Source organism: Schistocerca nitens, chromosome 11 (assembly GCF_023898315.1).
Source record: "Schistocerca nitens isolate TAMUIC-IGC-003100 chromosome 11, iqSchNite1.1, whole genome shotgun sequence".
NCBI lineage: Eukaryota > Metazoa > Arthropoda > Insecta > Orthoptera > Acrididae > Schistocerca > Schistocerca nitens.
This window is the reverse complement of record NC_064624.1, coordinates 74680269-74699924: the sequence shown is the minus strand read 5'-3', so window position 1 is coordinate 74699924 and position 19656 is coordinate 74680269. Positions and strand designations below refer to the sequence as shown.

General features: G+C 40.0%; 1 protein-coding gene across 48 annotated transcripts in view; it reads left to right on the top strand.

The window, feature by feature from the left end:
* LOC126212861 (zinc finger protein 83-like) overlaps positions 1–19656 on the top strand; it is a 1762073-nt gene that overhangs the window by 1717170 nt on the left and 25247 nt on the right. The gene's annotated exons all lie outside the window — the stretch shown is intronic.

Here is a 19656-nt window from a genome sequence, read left to right as displayed (position 1 = left end):
GCCAGCCTGACCCAGGTCAAACGTACTTTCCAAATTAACAAAGAAGGCTAGTAAACAGGCCAGTTTTGATGTGGAGTTAAGGCAATTTTGAACATCCCACTGGGTGAATACCAGGCTGGTATCCATATCCAACTCAAAATGCATGCCACACTACTATTGTAGTGTCACAGGATTTGGGGGAGGAGGGTGAATAGGAGACTGAGGACTTAAGATGTTTAGTCTTCTAAAGCCCACAATCAACAATAACAGAAGTACTGATTCTCATTAGCTCATGGGGAAAATGTTAGTTGTATATTGAGGACTTTTTCTTTTATTGTTGTATTAATTGGCAGTCATATTACAGTATAAGGGAATATGATCAATATTGCATATGTATTTGGATTTAATGCTGTATGTGTGCTAGGTGAGAATGCCATAGTTTTGTGCTATTAACTTTATACACAAGTTAGCAGTAAAATAAAAGTGACTAAGTGATGAAATCTGAAAGCTGTGTCCTTAACTGCGTGCTATGAAAGGCCGATTTATGTAGATGGTTTGCTGATGAAATGAAGTGTGTGAAGTTTTCATTGCTCCATTTATCTGCTTCCAAGTGCTGAGCAGTATTCTTATAGCAGGTAGTGACTAAATCTTTTATTGTAACTAGTTTCTTAATCAACAAATCAGCATAATGAAAATAAACTGTAATAACTTTCATGGAAATTCCAGAGTAATTTTTAATTCCCTTCTGGCGTTCAAAGAAATTGAATTGGTAGTAGATGCCTATTTATTTGAAGTTGAATCCACTGTCAACAGATATCGACATCCTTCATATACAACACAAACAATTCGAAATGGAATGTTTTAGTGCAAAGTACCACACCCAAATGATATCCAACATGAAAATATGTAGGGTGGTGCATGAAAAATTGACCCTGAATACTAGAATTCTCATTGTTGCCCACCAATCATCATATATAGTTTCGAAGCTGCTGCAGTTCCATTTTATATTAAATACAAAAGTTGTGTCATGGTTAAGACTATAAAGAAATATCTCAGTGAGATACATCTTCTTCAAGAAAGAATTGCAATAGTGGAGGGGTATTTTTGCAAAGAAGTTTCTTGACCTTTCCATACAGACAGAGAGCAGTCTAACAGGATTTGGTGACAAAATGGTGTACTACAGAGTCAGTTGTGAACAAGAAAAAGACACAGGCCCCACCTGTTTGTGCACCTACTGTGATCATGGTGATCAGAGTACAGTTGATCCAGAATCCAAAGAAATCAACACACAAATTGTCACAAGTGAATGTTTGTGCTGGTCTTGTCAACATGTTTTACACCAGATAGTGATGAAACCCTGCAATATGTCACACTTCTTGTGAGCTAATCTCATGAATTCATGAGAGATTCAAGAAGAAATGACTGTCAGTAAAAGATGTGGCTGCTGCTTTCACCTGACATAACCATGTATGATGTTTAACAGGGATGTGGGCGGGGGGGGGGGGGGGGGGTTGAGGGATTAAAGGGAGAAGTGTACACACATAACCCAATAATGTTAGAAGACTTGAAGGACAATACTCCTGATGAAATTTTGAGAATTGTTGCGATGGAGCTGTTAAAGTATATATTTACATGTTAGCTTGCACAAAAAAGTTCATTGAATCATGAGGTCATTTTTAGCACCTGATGTGATGTAGTGTAAAAGGCAAAATCAATTCAGTAAATATAGGCTTTTATATTAGCTTATTTATTACTTATTTATTATCTAATTACTACATGTTCATCTAATTTTTGTTGTATCTCTCATGGTGGACAACAGTTCATGTGTCGTTAGCAAGCAGTCTGTACTCGGGTTCAGTTTTTCAATCGCCATCCTACATAAGGCAATACAATATTGTTTTAAGCAAATTTGTTATGACACATAAGTATCTAATTTTCCTGTATTTGTTGTTAAAGCTTCGTATCTATTATTTCATAATGTGACACATAACATGATACTTGTTACAAACTACATCCACATTTATGTTTGTATTCTGTAATAGCATATGTTTCTTGTACACCACTGGAAATGAAAAGGTAAAGGTGATGCTTTTCATTTATGATAACTTCACAAAACTGAGTACTTCCTGAATCTTCAATACAAAATCTCACAAGAATTTATTTCCATAAGAGTTTTTCTGTTGAATGAAAGTATTTCTTGCCTATTTTTTAGTCCTTTTATTGTGTTCTGATTCAGTATCATCACTTCAGATGATTTACATCATTTACATTCTGTACCATATTTAAATACCATTTGCTGTATACTTGCAACCATGCACAAGTTCTCTTTGTCTACCTGCTCAAAGAGCAGAGTCAAAACATGATATCAAGACACACATAGGAACTCCATCCAAAACCTTATATTACCATCAAAGTTACAATGTGAGATTCATGAGTCATAATGAGATACACCTGTAAAATTGACCTTATTGACAGTATAATTTCCAGTATTTGCAGATTCACTATAATTCAGACTGGTTGAAGTTGATTGTAGTTCAGGTCACCTGGTGTCTGATGGTATGTTAGTTCTTACTCACACTCTTGATATTCTGAGTTTCTGCACAGATCTTCTCTGTAGGTAATAATTTGTGAATATCTTCCAGAATTTCGTTGTGGATAAAAGTTTAGGGTGCAGGGTTCTTGTGTTGTGGATAAGTTGTGCCCTTTTTTTGTAAATATGGGTTTTTGTTCCCCTTCCAGTCTCAGCAAATTGTTATCTGTCGAAGGAATATGTCATAAATTATGCCAAAGAGGTAATGAATTTAGCGGACAATGATATAAGGATGTGGAAATGTGATGTATGGAAGTTTGTCTCAGTCTAAGGAGCATGCACCGATGGCCAAAGTGGTGAAGGAGACCACTTAAGATCAGCGGGAAATCCAGGTTTGAGTCCCTGTCTGGCACTGTTGAGTTGTAGATTTATCGCAGATGTCAAGGAATGTGCAGTCAGTGAATTAAATTTTGAACTATTTCATACAGGTTTGGATCATTAACAATGTCTATTCTTTGAGATGTGTGTGAGAAATTCTGCATTCAGTTGTAAGTCTTCCCCCTGACTTTAACTGACAAGGCAGTATTGAAAATTTTCTCATCAGAATCAAGCCCTCAAATGAACGAACGTCATTCACTACATTGCCATAAGCTCCTTAAATTTTAAGCTGTTTACAGAAATTGTTCAGATACTTCTCCCACCAAACAAATTATAGTTGTTTACAGAATTCAGATAATTTTTACCAAACCAAATGTTTCCATACAACTGATTTAGAATAACTTTTTACTCTCCATCTTGAAAACTTATTTGATACCAACAGCCTAAATACCACATTTTCAATTTACCCAGACAAGAATTCATCTTACAGAACAAGAAAATAGTTTCTCATCAGTATCATTTGCTTCACTCAGATGAACTAATACACAAATATTCTGTGAATTAACTACATTCTCGTTTTTACTAATTACATCAAATCACTTCAAAGTTTTCAACATAATTGATGGCATTAGTTATTCACAAACCAAATTCCACTTCACATTCCTTTCTTTTTACTACATTTGTGGTTGTAGCAGGAACATGTTCAGTGTGAACTTAATTTTTTATCTTTAATGTCAGTGTTAACTTAATTTTTTTATTCTAGACTGCAAAGCTTTATTTTAAAATTTCACTCGTCCCACTATCATTCACTGTTTTCAAGTTCCATGAACCAGTTTCAAAACTTGTGTCTGATTTAGTAAGTTCTTGCTGAAAATTGTTCAGCTGGACTTGTTAACTTTTTCATTGTTTTTGACAATGTTGTTTTCCAACATCGAGAGTGTTTATTAGCTGTCATAGTTGATTCATTTGTGGCTTTACTTGGTCAGAATTAGTTCAAACATCTTAAAGATTACTTTGATTGTCTTTTTGATAATTTTCAGCTGATGGAATGTAAGTAAAAATAAATGGAAGAATTGCACTAAGAAAAGTTTTTTAACTTTTAACTTCATGTGTCCCAGTTCATTGTTGCTGGTATTACTGTTAAGTTTCCAGTCTTTTGTAATTACATATGTTGTTCAATAACAAATTTCATTGAACTATTTTGCTGCTATTCCTGCAACATTTTCATTCATTCTACCCTGGCTGACTCCTACAAGATGCAATCATACTTTTCTATTATCAACTCTGTTTTTACGATTTATCCATGTTATTTAAAACAACTAACCTCGCAAGTATTCTTTTTTGTTTGCAATATGATATGTCATAACTGAACAATAAGAGGAAATGAATAGTAATGTCCATAAATTTTAAACTCACATCATTTAAATGATTATGTTGTACTTAATTCTCATTCATCATCCATTCCATGTTGATATCATTGTTGGCATGATTTTAACCAAAAACTATTGTATTTATGCGTGCAAACTTGTTTGCCAGTTTTACAGCTGTTTATATATGTCATTACATGTAACTCTGCAATCTTTGTCTTAAACTTCTCACATTTTATTAACATTTTCAATATAGTTGTTCTCACAGTGCAATAAAGCATCATGTCGTCACCCTTACAACTTTCACAGGTGTGTGCTTGACACAATAATACCTTCTAGTGCCAAGAACATGACTTTATAGGTATTACATTATATAGTTACTCCAGTGGTTACAACATCAACATTGTAACAAAGGATTTTAACTTACAACTAATTTTAATTTACCATTTATAATTGTTTCAGTAATCAATATTAATGCCACCATTACTAATAATAATAATTGGTGTTGTTGTTGTTACTGTTGCAACCACTTACACAGTCATTAAACATGTGTGGCAATTTTGAATTAACAGTATTTAAGTGTATTTTTCCACCTTTTGGTATCAGTATGTACATAAATCTCATGTTAATAATATCAAAGTTAAAAATATGGTTGGAAATTTGTTATTACTTGACAGATTTCCTTTCCATTCTGTTATTGTATGTGTCGCCATGCCTCCTGTCACATGATTGGTTACCTAAAGAATTTAGAACATCATCTACTTCACTTTTCAACCTATATTTGTTCATTAAAGTTACCACTTTGCTTTGTTTAGTGCCAATTGCCACTTTTTTACCATACAGAAATTCTCTCTAGATCATTATGTAATTGGAATTGATCGTCTAATGATTTTACTAGACAGTAAATTACAGTGTCATCGGCAAACAATCTAAGGGGGCTGCTCAGATTATCACTTACATAAATCAGGAACAGCAGAGGGCCTATGACACTACCTTGCGGAACGCTAGATATCACTTCGGTTCTACTCAATGATTTACCATCTGTCACTTCGAACTGTGGCCTCTGTGAGAGTAAATCACGAATCCAGTCACTCAACTGAGAAGATATGCACATAACTTGATTAATAGTTGCCTGTGAGGAACGGTGTCAAAAGCCTTCTGGAGATCTAGGAATATGGAATCGATCAGAGATCCCTTGTCAACAGCACTCATTACTTCAAGTGTTGCACAAGAACGATATTTTCTGAATCCGTGTTGGTTATGTATCAATAAATCATTTTCTTCAAGACGATTCATAATGTAAAGTACAGTATATTCTCCAGAATCCTACTGCAAATTGAGCTCAGTGATATGGGTCTGTAACTCAATGGGTTACTCCTATTCCCTATTTTGAATATTGGTGTGACCTGTGCTACTTTCCAATCTTTAAGAACAGCCCTTTCGTCTAGTGAGTGTTTGTATATGATTGCTAAGAAAGGCACTATTCTGTCTGCATAGTCTGAAAGGAACCTGACTGGTATACCATCTGGACCGGAAGGCTTGCCTTTAAGTGATTTGAGTTGTTTCGCAACACCTAAGATACCTTCTTTTGTGTCACTCATGCTAACAGCTGTTCTGGTTTCAAATTCCAGAATATTTACTTTGTCTTCTTTTGTGAAGAAATTGCGAAAAAATGTATTTAGTAACTCTGTTTTAGTGGCAGCATCATTGGTAACATTTCCATCACTATTGCGCAGTGATGGTATTGACTGCTTTTTTTGCCGCTGGTGTACTTTACGTACAACCAGAATCTCGTTGGGTTTTCTACCATATTTTTGAGACAATGTTTCATTGTGGAAACCATTAAAAGCATCTCGCATTGACATCCGCACTAAATTTCGAGCTTCCGTGAAACTTGGCCAGTCTTGGGGATTTTGCATTCTTCTGAATTTGGCATGCTTTTTTCTTTGCTTCTGTTTCAGTGTTCTGACATGTTTTGTGTACCATAGTGAATCAGTCCCATCTCTTACTAACTTATGCTGTATGATTCAATCTATTGCTGTCGATACTGTATCTTTGAATTCGAGCCATATCTGGTCTAAACTTACATAATTAGCGTGGAAGGAATGGAGACACTCTCTTAGGAAGGCATCAAGCGAATTTTTATCTGCTGTTTTAAATAGATATATTTTCCATATATTTTTAGTGGTTTTGGTTGATATGGTTTCGAGCTTCCTACAGTGACCTCATATTCACTGATTCCTGTATGTCTCCTTCCCCTCTCTCTGTGTTCTGATTTATATCGACCTGACTATCCACCTGGTTTCCTATATTGGTTGCAATTTTGTTCCTTTTGCCTGTTCTTTCATCCTTTTTGGTGTTTCGATCATCACTTGAGGTTTGACCTCAACTTCAAAATTTCCTGTTTTTAGTGTGAGCCATTTGGGGAAGAACTCCCTCCTTAGCATCTACTGTATTGATTCCTCACCCCCTTTCCTTCTCCTCTGCCTTTTCTGCTGTAGCCCCCTTCTGCCCTACTATGTCACCAGCACATGTAGCCCGTCTGTGTGGTGGATCTGTTATGTACCCATATGGCTGAGTCCCCTGACAACACAGGGATCACACTACTCATACCTGAGCTGTTTCCTCCCCATGTATGCCAAGGAATGGTTGCTTATCTTCTTGGAGCATTGGAACTCATGGCTACGGCTGCCATGTCAGACAGCCCTTGCTGTGGCTGGGTAGTGCCTATGGGGAGAGTCACTGGTTGGAGTGGGTGATATCAGGGTGGATGTTTCACGCATGAACCATATCAAGCTGCAAAAATCTTTCTGTTCTGAAATGGCTGTCTCTTTGAGTATTGAAGGATCATTGAATGCTGCTTCGTATGACCTGGCTACCTTCCCTGACTACACCATGGGAGGAGGGCTAGGCTCACCTGTGTGTGTCGACAGTGCTGACTGCCACTCCCCTCGTTTGATTGCCCAGCTTAAAAGAGAGTAAAGAAGATCAAAGAATACAAGTCCCTAGATCGCTTGTCGTATGCTGAAGTCGCCAAAACTATGAGAGACTCCATCCATTGACACTTTCTTCAACTTTTGCCTCTGTAACTTCATTTCCTCCTTCCACCTATTCTTCACAACCACTCCATTCTCCTCTTCCCTCCCCCTCCTGCAGTTCTCATGACCTCCCATCTGGGATCTGCTCCCCCTCCCTGGCCAAAAAAGTGCCCCTCTCCTTTGGCACCTGTTGATGATCAAACTCCCTCCTGGGATTCCTCTCCCCGGTGTCTCTCAGGCTAGAAGACTCCTACCAGCACTCAGCCACAAGACTCACCATCTGTGCATCCCAAGGTCACCCACTCTCCTTCAGTTCCAGATCTCACAGATGCCTGTATCCCTCTGTGCCCTGCATTCCTCCACCTCTGAAAGAGAAGAAGAAATTTCAGTATTTTAAACAGAGCTGCGATACAGCAACGGTTCCACGTCAACAGATTAAAAAACAGCCGACCAGTTGCAAAGGATAAAGTAATCTTTACCTAGGTTTCAATAGATATAAATCTATCTTCTTCAGAAGACGGCAATATTACAGTAACATGGAGTGAAGTATCTTAGTCATTTTTGCAAACATTTACATAACTCAGTTGATCTAAATAAAATATAGCCCTGAGTACAGGGTTTGTCAAACATATAGAAATTAAGAACATAGTAGTTGAAGAGCGCTCTTCAACTACTATGTTCTTAATTTCTATATGTTTGACAAACCCTGTACTCAGGGCTATATTTTATTTAGATCAACTGAGTTATGTAAATGTTTGCAAAAATGACTAAGATACTTCACTCCATGTTACTGTAATATTGCCGTCTTCTGAAGAAGATAGATTTATATCTATTGAAACCTAGGTAAAGATTACTTTATCCTTTGCAACTGGTTGGCTGTTTTTTAATCTGTTGAGAAGAAGAAATATTAATCCCAAGACAAGCGCCCCCCCCCCCCCCCCCGATGTGCCTGGCAGTGCCCTCTCCCCCGTCGCAACCTGAGTCTGATATCTTATTTATGGATGTCACCATATCCTTGTCAGTGTCGACTACTGACGGAGTGACATAACCCTCTCTTGGCTTCTTTGTGTCTAACCTGGACTCTTGCCACTTGATCATCCAGTGGAATTCAAACGGATACTATTGTCACCAACTGGAAAAGCAACATCTTGTCACTTCCTATTCTGCGTTCTGTCTTGTACTTCAAGAAATGCATTTTCGTGATGACAATTCTCCAACATTTTTGGTTATCAGGCATTTTGTCAGAACCGTGCTGGCTCCAGTGTAGCTTCTAGTAGGGTCTGCACTTTGGTTCACTCCAATATCATACCCCCTAAATTGCGACATGGAAGCAGTAGTGGTTAGAGTGCAAACGACTCCAGCAATCACCATTTGCAATGTGTATCTCCCTCCAGGTAGGCCAATTCCTTAAGTTGAACTGTCTACCTTAACCCAGCAACTCCCACCCCAGGTACTCCTCCTTGGGAACTTAAATGCCCACCACCCACTGTGTGGGAGTGTCTCTTCAACAGGTAGGAGCTTCTTAATTGAACAACTTATTACCTACCTTGATTTGTCTCTCCTCAGTAATGGTTCCCCTACCCACTTCAGTGTTCTCTGTTATCGGTCTCACCATCTCCTCCCCTGCCCTCGTTGCTTTCCTACATTGGTCATCCCATAATGACCTTTGTGACAGTGACCATTTTCCAGTGATTCTATTGTTCCCCTGCTGCCATCAGGCATACAGGCCTCCATGTTGTGCATTCTGCAGTGCCAGTTGGACTTTATATACATCTGCTGTGCACTTTGACACCTCCCTCTCGAATTCCATTGATGTGGTCATGCAAGGTGTGTCTGCCACTATTCTTCAAGCTGCTGGCACTGGTGTTCCCCTATCCACAGGTTCCCCTCGTCATCTACCAGTACCATGGTGAACCAAGAATGTCACAGTCACTGTCCAGGACCACCAATGGTTGCTGCAGAGATTAAAGTGACACCCTTCATAGACCATCTTCTTCACTTTTAGGAGTCTCCAATCTAAGGCTCCTTACCTTTGGAGCGCTATATTTCCTCCTTGGGGATGTATGCCTCTGCATTGCAGGTTTGGTCCAAGATCCCTTGCCTTCTGAGCCACCAGCGGTAGTCACCTGTCCAGAGGCCTAACCTTCAAGGTGCTCATGCACTGACACATTGGTCCTTGCAGAACACCTCGCGACACACTTTGTGACGGCATCAGTGTCCTCTTCCTGTCGTCCTACCTTTCTCCAGCAGAAATGCAGAGTTGAGTAGGAACCCCCCCCCACTGTTTCATCCCACGCCACACTGAGCCCTGTAATGAACCCTCCATGGTATGGGAATTCTTACAGGCTCTTACCTCTTCATGAGACACAGCCTCTGGCTCGGATTCCATCCACAACCAGATGATCCAACACTTTGACATTCCCCAGAGGCAACATCTCCTCATGGTCTTCACTCACATTTGGCTCATGGGTGCTTTTCTGTCACAATGGCAAGATGGTATAGTTATCCCTGTCCATACGACCAGGAAGAACTCAACACCTCTCGACAGATACTGCCAAATTAGCCTGACGAATGTACTTTGTAAACTGCTCGAGAGGATGGCCAGCTTCAGATTATGTTGGGTACTCGAATCTCAGGGCTTTTTGTCCCCGATTCAGTGTAGCTTCCAGACAGGACAATATCCAACTGACCATTTTCTCGATTGGAAACAACCATCTGACAGGATTTACCCACCTCTGGCACCTTGTTGCAGTCTTCTTTGACCTACATAAGGCATATGATGTGGCTTGGTGCCATCACATTTAGTTGCCGTCCATGACTGGGGCTTCTTTGGTTCTCTTTCAGTTTTTATCCATCAGTTTTTATCTCACCAGCCATTCTAGGTTGGAATTTGGCACTTCACTCAGCACCCCTTAGATTCAGGAGAACTGTCTCGTACAGGGTTCTGTGCTCAGCATCATGCTCTTCCTCATTGCCATCAATGGTGTTGTGACCTCTGTGAGGCCTCTAGTTACTCTGGTGTTGTACGTCAATGATTTTTGCATCTGGTGCAGCTCCCACTTGCTAGTATCTGCTGAGTGCTGGCTCCAAGGCACCATCCTATGGGCCTCTGCCTGGGCCATCTCTCATTGTTTCCAGTTTTCTCCTTCCAAAACGTGGGTTATGTATTTTTGTCGTCAAGCTGCAGTACACCCCTATCCAGAACTATTTAGGCGACCACCACCTCAGTGTTGTAGCACAGCCCCACATTCACCACCCAAAGAATACATGTATGTGGAAGCTTAATTCTCTGTCTCCTTGCTCTGACAGTTTGAGATGCAGTCAGTTGCATTCTTCTCCATCTTTACTATGCTCTGGTCTTGTCCAGACTAGATTATGATTGTCAGGTTTATGGCTCAGCAGATCCTTCCACTTGGAAACTGCTTGAGCCAGTCCTTCATTGTGGCGTGCATCTGGTTATTGGCGCCTTTCACGCTAGTTGCATTGATAGTCTCCTCACAGAAGTGGAGATTCCCCCTCTACACATAGAACACAGCCAACTCCTTGTTTCTTATGCAATCGCCATTCACCAATTCCTTGACCATCCCGTGTACCCTGTGCTCTTTGCCAGTGAGGGATTCTCCCTCCTAACAGCCACTCACAGATGGGATTGCCAACTCCTTGTTTCTTATGCAATCGCCATTCACCAATTCCTTGACCATCCCGTGTACCCTGTGCTCTTTGCCAGTGAGGGATTCTCCCTCCTAACAGCCACTCACAGATGGGATTGCCAGTTGGGAAGTGTCTCACTTCCCTCCGTTGAGATCTCCATCTCAACTCGTTGGACTGCACCCTGCATCTTTCCTTGCATAACATCCACCCTCCTTGGGTGGTGCCTAGACCATGGATTAGGACCACTCTATTCCAGGGTCCTAAGATCTCGGTTGATCCTATGGTTTTCCATTGTCTTGTATATGCCATCCTTGCAGTGTTCCAGGGTGCCACCATCTTTTACATCGATGGTTCTAAGACAGTTGATAAGGTGGAATAAACTTTCACATCTGCTACTGGCTTTGAACACCATTTATTGTTGGGGTCATGTAGTGTGTTCACAGCAGAACTTCTAGCCTTTCACAAGGCCCTCCTTTTTGTTTTAATATTTTTCAGATTCAATGAGCAACTTGCAGGCTATCGACTAATGCAGCTCTCATCACCCTTTGGTCTCTACTATATAACCTTCTCTCTGCCTTTGGGCATGCCACCTGTTCAGTTGTCTTTCTGTGGGTCTCACATCATGTAGGCATCCCAGGGAATGAACTGGCTCATCATTTGGCTTATTCCCCATTTCCTTTCATGATTCCAGCTGCGGATATGCGGATCTACGTCAAATCTCTCTTTTCCCAAAAGTGAAATGCCATCTGGAGCGCCACTGCTCATAGTAATAAACTCTGCACAATCAAGGAGTATACTACAGTTTTGGTGCTCTTCCTCACTCCTCTCGGAAGGAGTCCACTGTATTATTCCATTGACACATAGGTCATACCTGGCTCACCCCCTTTTTTCTCCTACATAACATCCCACTCCTACAACGTTGTTGTTGGGCCAGACTGATGGTATCCCACATATTGGTGGAATCCCCCTCCTTTCAGCCCTTTGTGCTAAGTGCACTCTTTCTGATTCCTTAAACTGGTTGAACTGCTCCTTGTTTCCCTCCATGAAAGTGGTCTTTATTTCCAGATGTATGGTTCTACTTTAGTCTTGGAGCAGGGTCAGGTTGTTGTGGTTGGGATTTCCTTTCCAGTCTTCCTTGTCTGTGGCCCCATAACCTCCCCCTTATTTCCAGTTTTTAGATTTGGTCTCACCTTTCATGCCTTTTTCTGTGTGTGTGTTTAATGTTCATTATTTTATAGTTTGACTCCTCTGACTGGATCCCTCCACTTTTAGCAGACCCTGAGTAACTTCAGATTCGCAGAACTCATGACCTCGCCATTTAGTCCCATAACCCATCTCAGGTAATCCGTCAATAGATCAATCACTGTTCACCTTCAACTTGGTGCTGTGAGACTGCCCGTCAATGGGGTTTAGCACCCCTCAACTCTTTCACTCTATCCAATGCAGTGACTAGTCAACCAACCAGCCCAGCCTGGCCGATTCCAGTCACACTGTGTGGAAGTTTATTGAACTAGAATTGGATTTTCATCCCACAGTGGAGTGTGCACTAATATGAAACTTCCTGGCAGGTTAAAACTGTGTGTATGACTGAGACTCGAACATGGAACCATGCCTTTTGTGGATAAGCTCTCTACCAACTGAGTTACCTTAGTGTAACTCATCACCTGTTCTCACAGCTTCAATTGTGTCAGTACCTTATCTCCTACCTTTCAGCCTTTTCTTCCAAGAGTGCTGCTCTCGCAAGTTCAGCAGGAGACCTTCCATGAAGTTTGAGAGGTAGAAGATGAGGTACTGACAGAATCAAAGTTGTGTGGATGGGTCATGAGTCAAGCTTGGGTAGCTGAGTCAGTAGAGCAATTGCCAGCAAAAGGCAAAGGTCCTGTGTTTGAGGCTTGGTTTAGCACAAAATTTTAATCTGCCAGGAAGTTTCAGGTTTGTTGTTGGGATAGAATGGTTTGCATGCCTGTCACTGCAGCCTGACCATCTTACCCTGGTTTGTTGTTGTGTCATGATTTTGTACATATACAACAATGTGGCCAACAAGGACCTGTGATGAGTATTTGGTGTGGTTTACATTTACATTTGTTTAAATGTATCCCTTCTTTGTTAACACAATAGTATCACAAAGACATGCTTTTTAGGGGAGTTTTTGGACTATTTGAATCCATTTATCTTCAACCAAGGATTCTAGGGTTTGATGGATTTGTGTATGGTACATTGTTTTGGATATATACATGCAAACACCCATCTATCTGATTGCATTGTGTATGAGTAAGATTGATTGTAGATTGTTAGTGTTAGCACAAAATAGTGTAATTTGGACACTAACAAGCAGTCATTGGGTGTTGTTATGCAACTGTTGGTTTGGTTAACATAGAGCTAAAGCCTGCAAGGGGAACATTGCAATGCAAGTAGCTGAAGGGTTAGTGGAGACTGGGAGTAGGTGCCTTGGTCATGGGGCAAGGTGACTCTTTGTGTCATTCCTCTGCTCTCTGTCTAACTTTTCTGCGGGTGCTGTGGGTTATAGTCAACATAAACTTTCAGTCATAAGTATATAAAGAAGATTTCATTGCCATACTTTGGACCTGCTCAAGTAGAGATCTAGGTCAGGGAGTGTGGTGGAAGTTGAACGTAAGAAAGGAAAAGCTCAGATCATTAGTTTTGTTTTAGTGGTGCACTATCTGTGTGAACTCTTGGCCGCATGTCACTAAGGTGTTCATGTGTGACCCCTGTGCTACCTTGTGGCTTACTCAAAGATTTGAAATTATGGATTCAGTTCTCATTGTACAGAGAATCCAGAATTTTGGTAGGTTGCAGAGGGGACATATCTGAAAAATTCTCAGTTTGATTCATGCTCTCTAAAACCAACTTTCCACTCAGCAGTATAGGCAAGTAGACCCTGTTCAGCCCTATAAGGGAAAGAAGCATGCTGGGCTGAAGGCTACGTGGAAGGTTATAGTGTCTACATCAAAGCTATTTGCCACAAATAGCCCTGGCTCCAGTGCTACTGCATCGAACATAGCCTCAGCAGTACTGCCTACCACCCCTGAGTGCACTCAGCTGATAATCAACTCCAACACTGGAAAAGACAATCCTGACAGTGCCTGTGATTCAGCAAGTGCACTGTAAAATAAAATTATCAGTTTTAATGAAGAAAAATGGTATTTCTAAGTAGCTTCCGTGTATTTGTAGTTTGCTGCAGCACAGGCAGGGAGTGTGTCATGCTGTTGTGGTGTGTTCCAGTAACCAGGTGGTACCGCAAAGCAGTTGCATCAAGCACTTGCTGCAGGAACTCCTGGATGTCACCCAACAATACTACAATACTGGATTATATGCAGAGGAATGCCGTGATGAAAGCAGAAGTCTATTTGTGTCTGTTGGCTGCTGACATACACCACTCACCTTGAGACTTTGGCAGCTTATTAATATCTTATTAGATGTGTTTCCAAATATAAAACTGCCAGCTTCAAAAGTCAAAATTAAAGTAATGCATTGTGTACAGACTGGAGCCATTTTCACTAAACTACTACAGGAGATTGTTGTGCCTGTGATGTCATAATGATTAAGTTCGATCCATTTGTACATTTTTGGAATAGTGTGTTGGACCAGGTTTTCAGCAGGCTTCTAACTTCAGTCTTTGTGAGTAAATGTGCTGCAAAAGATTTGGTTGGAGGATTTGAGGCAGGTGCATCCCAGTGTAAGATAAATATGAAAAGGCAAGTTGTTCAAGTGTTCATGGATGACACTAATGTTAACAAAGTATTCGTAAAAGAGCTGAAAAGCAAGCTCTATGTTGAGGGTAGTCCAGAGGGGTAACTACGACTCTTAGGAATTCCAATAGCAACCTTAGGTTTTGGTTTGACCTACTTTTGTTCCTTCATATACCCTTCCTACCTCCATCACACATGTTTAGGCATCTGTTAAATATTTGCTGATCCCAGACTGACACCATTTTATTTTCCACCCACCAAACATCACGAAACTAATTTGGGGGGGGGGGGAACAGTAGTGCTGGTCATATTGTTGTAACTAACAGTGTTGGAGGGGAAAATTTTTAAATAGATTACATGAAGCACTCAGAAACTAAACAAGACTCCAGTCAACCCTAGTGCAATATGTCTTAAAAGTACCATGCACTGTATCTAAGCAACATGTCCCAAACCCCATAAGCATGGGATCCTCTGGATTACCTTCAACTTTGAGCTTGTTTTTCAGCGCTCCTAGGAATGCCTTGTTTACATTAGGGTCATCCCTGGACACTTGAACAACTTGAATATTCAGATTCACCTGAAAATGGTATGCACATGCTTCAAATCCTTCAACTAAATCTTTTGCAGCACGTTTTCTCACAAGCACAGTCAAAAAGAGAGAGTAAATAAAATTATGATAATATTAATGACAAATAAAGATGTGTTGTAGAGAATGTCTGTACCAAAATACAAGACTGAACAATAAGCACATAAATGGGTTACCAACAAATAAGAAGGAAAAATATCAACCCATTTTCTTGTAGTTAACCTTATTAAATCAATGGTATAAGTAAAAAGTACATAGCATAGGATCACACCATAAGTAATAGTCATCTCAGGTGAGCAACCCTAGTGTACAACATAAGATTTCAGATAGCTATTCATATTGCAGTAGTGTCAGTTGTTACCTAGATTGATATACCAGGGTGTATGCGACCCAGGACAACCACAAGATCTGGGAAAAACCCAGGAATTTTGTAGAATTCTGGAAATTTTTGTTATTTTAGCCTCCAGTTAATTTTTTGTAATTTTTTCTGGTCAGAACCGATACTCTGACAATGGATATTACTGTACGCCGCTACTGCAGAATAATATTGCAGTAATAAAACATGAACGAGAGAAAATAAAACTGAAGTTGCAAAGGAAATGCACCATATACAACAACAAAACACAGCGCTCATACAAGCGTCTGCCAACAGCAAAATGTTTCAAAGGCTTTAGGAAGACTATGCCATGCTTCATAACATCAAATTGCCTTCAGTCAGCATGACGTCACAACTGTTTTCATTAGATTCGTTTTAGCAGTTATGAGTGGGCTCATGTGCATACACAGTTCAGTCATGTATGAGTAGTACCTTCTCCCACTTCTGACTACATAAATGTGGCTGTTGGCTTTGTAAGCAATCATAGTAAGCAGGTACATGCTACTGGGGAAAATTTTTGTGGCATGCCCAAGCTGCCAGATTCACACATGCGCAGAAGGCCCGGATGTTGTAGCTTGGGGGGGGGGGGGGGGCAGACCGTGGTATCTGACCCAGACAGTGATTTCGGGGAGGTGGGGGTGGCAAATTCATATTCTTGAGGGGGGGGAAAAAAACCTTGTTTCACAGAGCTCCTAGCATCCAGCACACGTGGGCCTATCGATTATTCATATGATTTTGAAACGCATCCCTGTTGATTGCTAACTGAATCCTAAGTTTATTTTTGAATTTGTGCATTGTGTATGTGTTGTGTCTGTCAGGGGAATCCGCATCACATCTAGAAATAGACTTTCCTGCAGACAAAAGGGGACAGGGCTATACGAGCTGAAGGGAGTAAATCTGAATGGGTGAATGCCAATCGCTATCTGATTATGTGGTTGATTGGGTTTGCGAATGATCATCATTATCATTACTAGCAAAGTCCACAGATTCAAACTACCAGAGTGAAAATAAACGACTAACAGGAATAACAGGTAAGAAAGATTGTGTATCTTCTCGTTGTATCCCAGAAAATTAAATTTTCACAGAAAATTTTTGACCAGCTCGCTACACTAGTAAGTCTCCGGTCAGCAGCCGCTTAAGTTCTGTTCTGTAAGTAGCATGGAAAACGTGTTGTATGAACATGTAACAACGCCTAATCAGAAAATAATCACAGGGTTGGTGATCGTGGCAGCGTTAGTGAAGTTGACTGGCCAATAAATTTTGACAATGGCAGGCATAGTTACATAATTAGTGATGAAAAGATTGTCTGTTAGAATGAGGAAGGAGAAGAAACAGGGATATCACATAATTTGTGGAAGAATATGGCGATTCGAAATTTATATAAAAATTACATGACTACTTTCTCATCTCGTGCTTCAGAAACTGTAGCATATGAATGAAATGTGGAACTATTTCCTAGCATAAAGCTTTTTGCATGTAGGCCCAATAGGCATTGATATTGGTACTTTGTTGAATTATATTCTATCGTGTTATAAAAATGACAGCCGGCCGGAGTGGCCGTGTGGTTCTAGGCACTACAGTCTGGAACCGGCCGACCGCTACGGTCGCAGGTTCAAATCCTGCCTCGGGCATGGATGTGTGTCATGTCCTTAGGTTAGTTAGGTTTAATTAGTTCTAAGTTCTAGGCGACTGATTACCTCAGATGTTAAGTCACATAGTGCTCAGAGCCATTTGAGCCATATAAAAATGACCATTTCGTTTATTTGGAGTGTGTGAAAATTGCTGCAATATTAGAAAAGCTTATTTTGTTTTATCTAGCAGACAGTGGAAAATAGACGTAATCATATTGAGGAACCACACTAATCTTGTGTACTATTTGTATTAACAGCTTTTTCAGTATTAGACAGGGACATTTCGATTTTTTCATATAGCAAAACTTTTGATGAACTTCGATGAGGTAACAGATCCTTTGGCAGGAAGGAAAGAAAGCCATGTAAAGCTGTAGCAAGATTAGAGAGAAAAAACGCTAGGAGCTATGGATTGAAGTAATGTGTACTGTCTTGGTTGTCTCTTGTCTTTACTGCTTTTATATATCCTATATTTAATTTTATGTCACACAAAACAGCAAGTTATTAGCTAATAGGCAATAAAGAGTGCAAATTTTCTGAAGAGTTCTTGGTCTCCCAGTTATAAATAATCCCATCTGGTATTAATTGCGAGATTTTTTTTAAAAAAAAAAGAAAAAAGAGAGGCAGGATGTCAAACAGCCCAACTGGGAGCAGGAGAGACAGTTTTTTTTTTTTTTTTAAAGAAAAAATAGAGGCAGGATGTCAAACAGGCCGACTGGGAGCAGGAGAGGGACCACAGGACATTTTAATTTTCACTGTCCTGAACATAATTTGATGGCATCCATTACAAAATATAAACGTTTCAATTCCACAGAGCGAAATACAGAGATGTGTGATTGAAGAATGCTGTGTGAAGAGGCATGGCACTGCATTTTGGCACACCTAAGACCAAATAACATGTCTTACAATTCCTCGAACACATATGTGTATGTATCAGACTGTTCAGTAAGATGTGCACCACAAGATCAACATATTTTTGAAAATTTGAGTTTTTAAATTTTTGACATCTTCCTAAACGCTCAAGGGAAGGGTTGGGGAGAGGGTGCCACTATCTACTATATCGTAGATCCAGGTCTGATGCACAGAGCAGTCTGAGTTATAATGAGGAAGTGGGTAGTCTCCACGTGATCCTTGTATACATTTAGTGATTTTGCTGTTTCCTTGTCATTTACTGCTCTCATGTCAAATAAAAACAAAACAGATTTCTTTGGCAGGAAGCTATCAAGGAAATTAAACAGATTAACATAGTTACGGAAGACTAAAATATGTTATTAGTTTCAGATTTGATTTCCACGTTTCTCACAGGCAAGCATAAATCACCTTGCAGAACAGTGAAGTTATTTTTGTCGGTTTGCTAAAGAAATCCGGCTTTTATTAATCTTTTCCACTGAGGCAGTCAATGTATTTGAAACAAAGTGTTTAATTCTATACTATTGGCTAGAGTGCACTCTGTAATCTTCTATCGCGTATGGCATTACGCCATAATAATGAACCAAACATGAGATTTACAGTACTGGTACTCCAAGAAAATTTACATCCCGAAAACCACACTGGAAAGTTTAATATCAGGTTGAGGCCTACTTCTTTGGGAATCTGAACATACGAATGTGCCCTTTAAGTATGCATTTTAAATGTGCACATTTTGTACGGTTCACGAAATTCCAATGCTCTTGAACTATCCTCTGATGTCTTGTTTCTTTTAATGTTTTAATCTTTTACTGTTTTAATCTTTTACTGTTTTACAAGTACGAACATAGAGGCTTCCTACGTCATCGTATCTGTGTAAGCATTATGGCGCATGTCATCTGGCGCTCTGTGGCAACTGCTGAAACGAAACTGCTTCACGGGAAAATATTGCGAGTGGTGGTTTGAAAAGCATTGCTTTCAAATCAAATTTCCTTTTGCGGAAGTTGAACTATGTGCGAGAAAGTAAAATGAATTTCTTAAATCACAGAGCATTTGACTCTTATTTAAAAATCAACTCTTTGATGACGAGCCATTTAGAAGAATTTCAAGCCCAGAAGATCAGACACTTTCGCCATTATTAAAAATTTTACGGGCACATGTGTGATGTATCTTAAAGTGTAACTCGCGCAAAACATATTAACATTATATGCGAAAGCTTAGCTTCTCTTGCAGCTTATTAACCTTAGAGAGCAATATTAAATGTGAAATCTTTGTTTACCATGTAGCAACACTATGTATCTTAGTTTAAACCATTAACTTGAGTTCGCGCTACTGAACAGTTATGTTAGTATTGGCTTACCATATCATGTCTCGTATACTTTGAATATCAGCTGGCGAGATCGCGTGAAATGAGCTGTGACTGGCTTACAAAAGCGCATCACAGTCGCGATTTCAATGATTCTGAAGGTAACATGCGATGTTTGGTTGAATTTGAATTCATACTTTC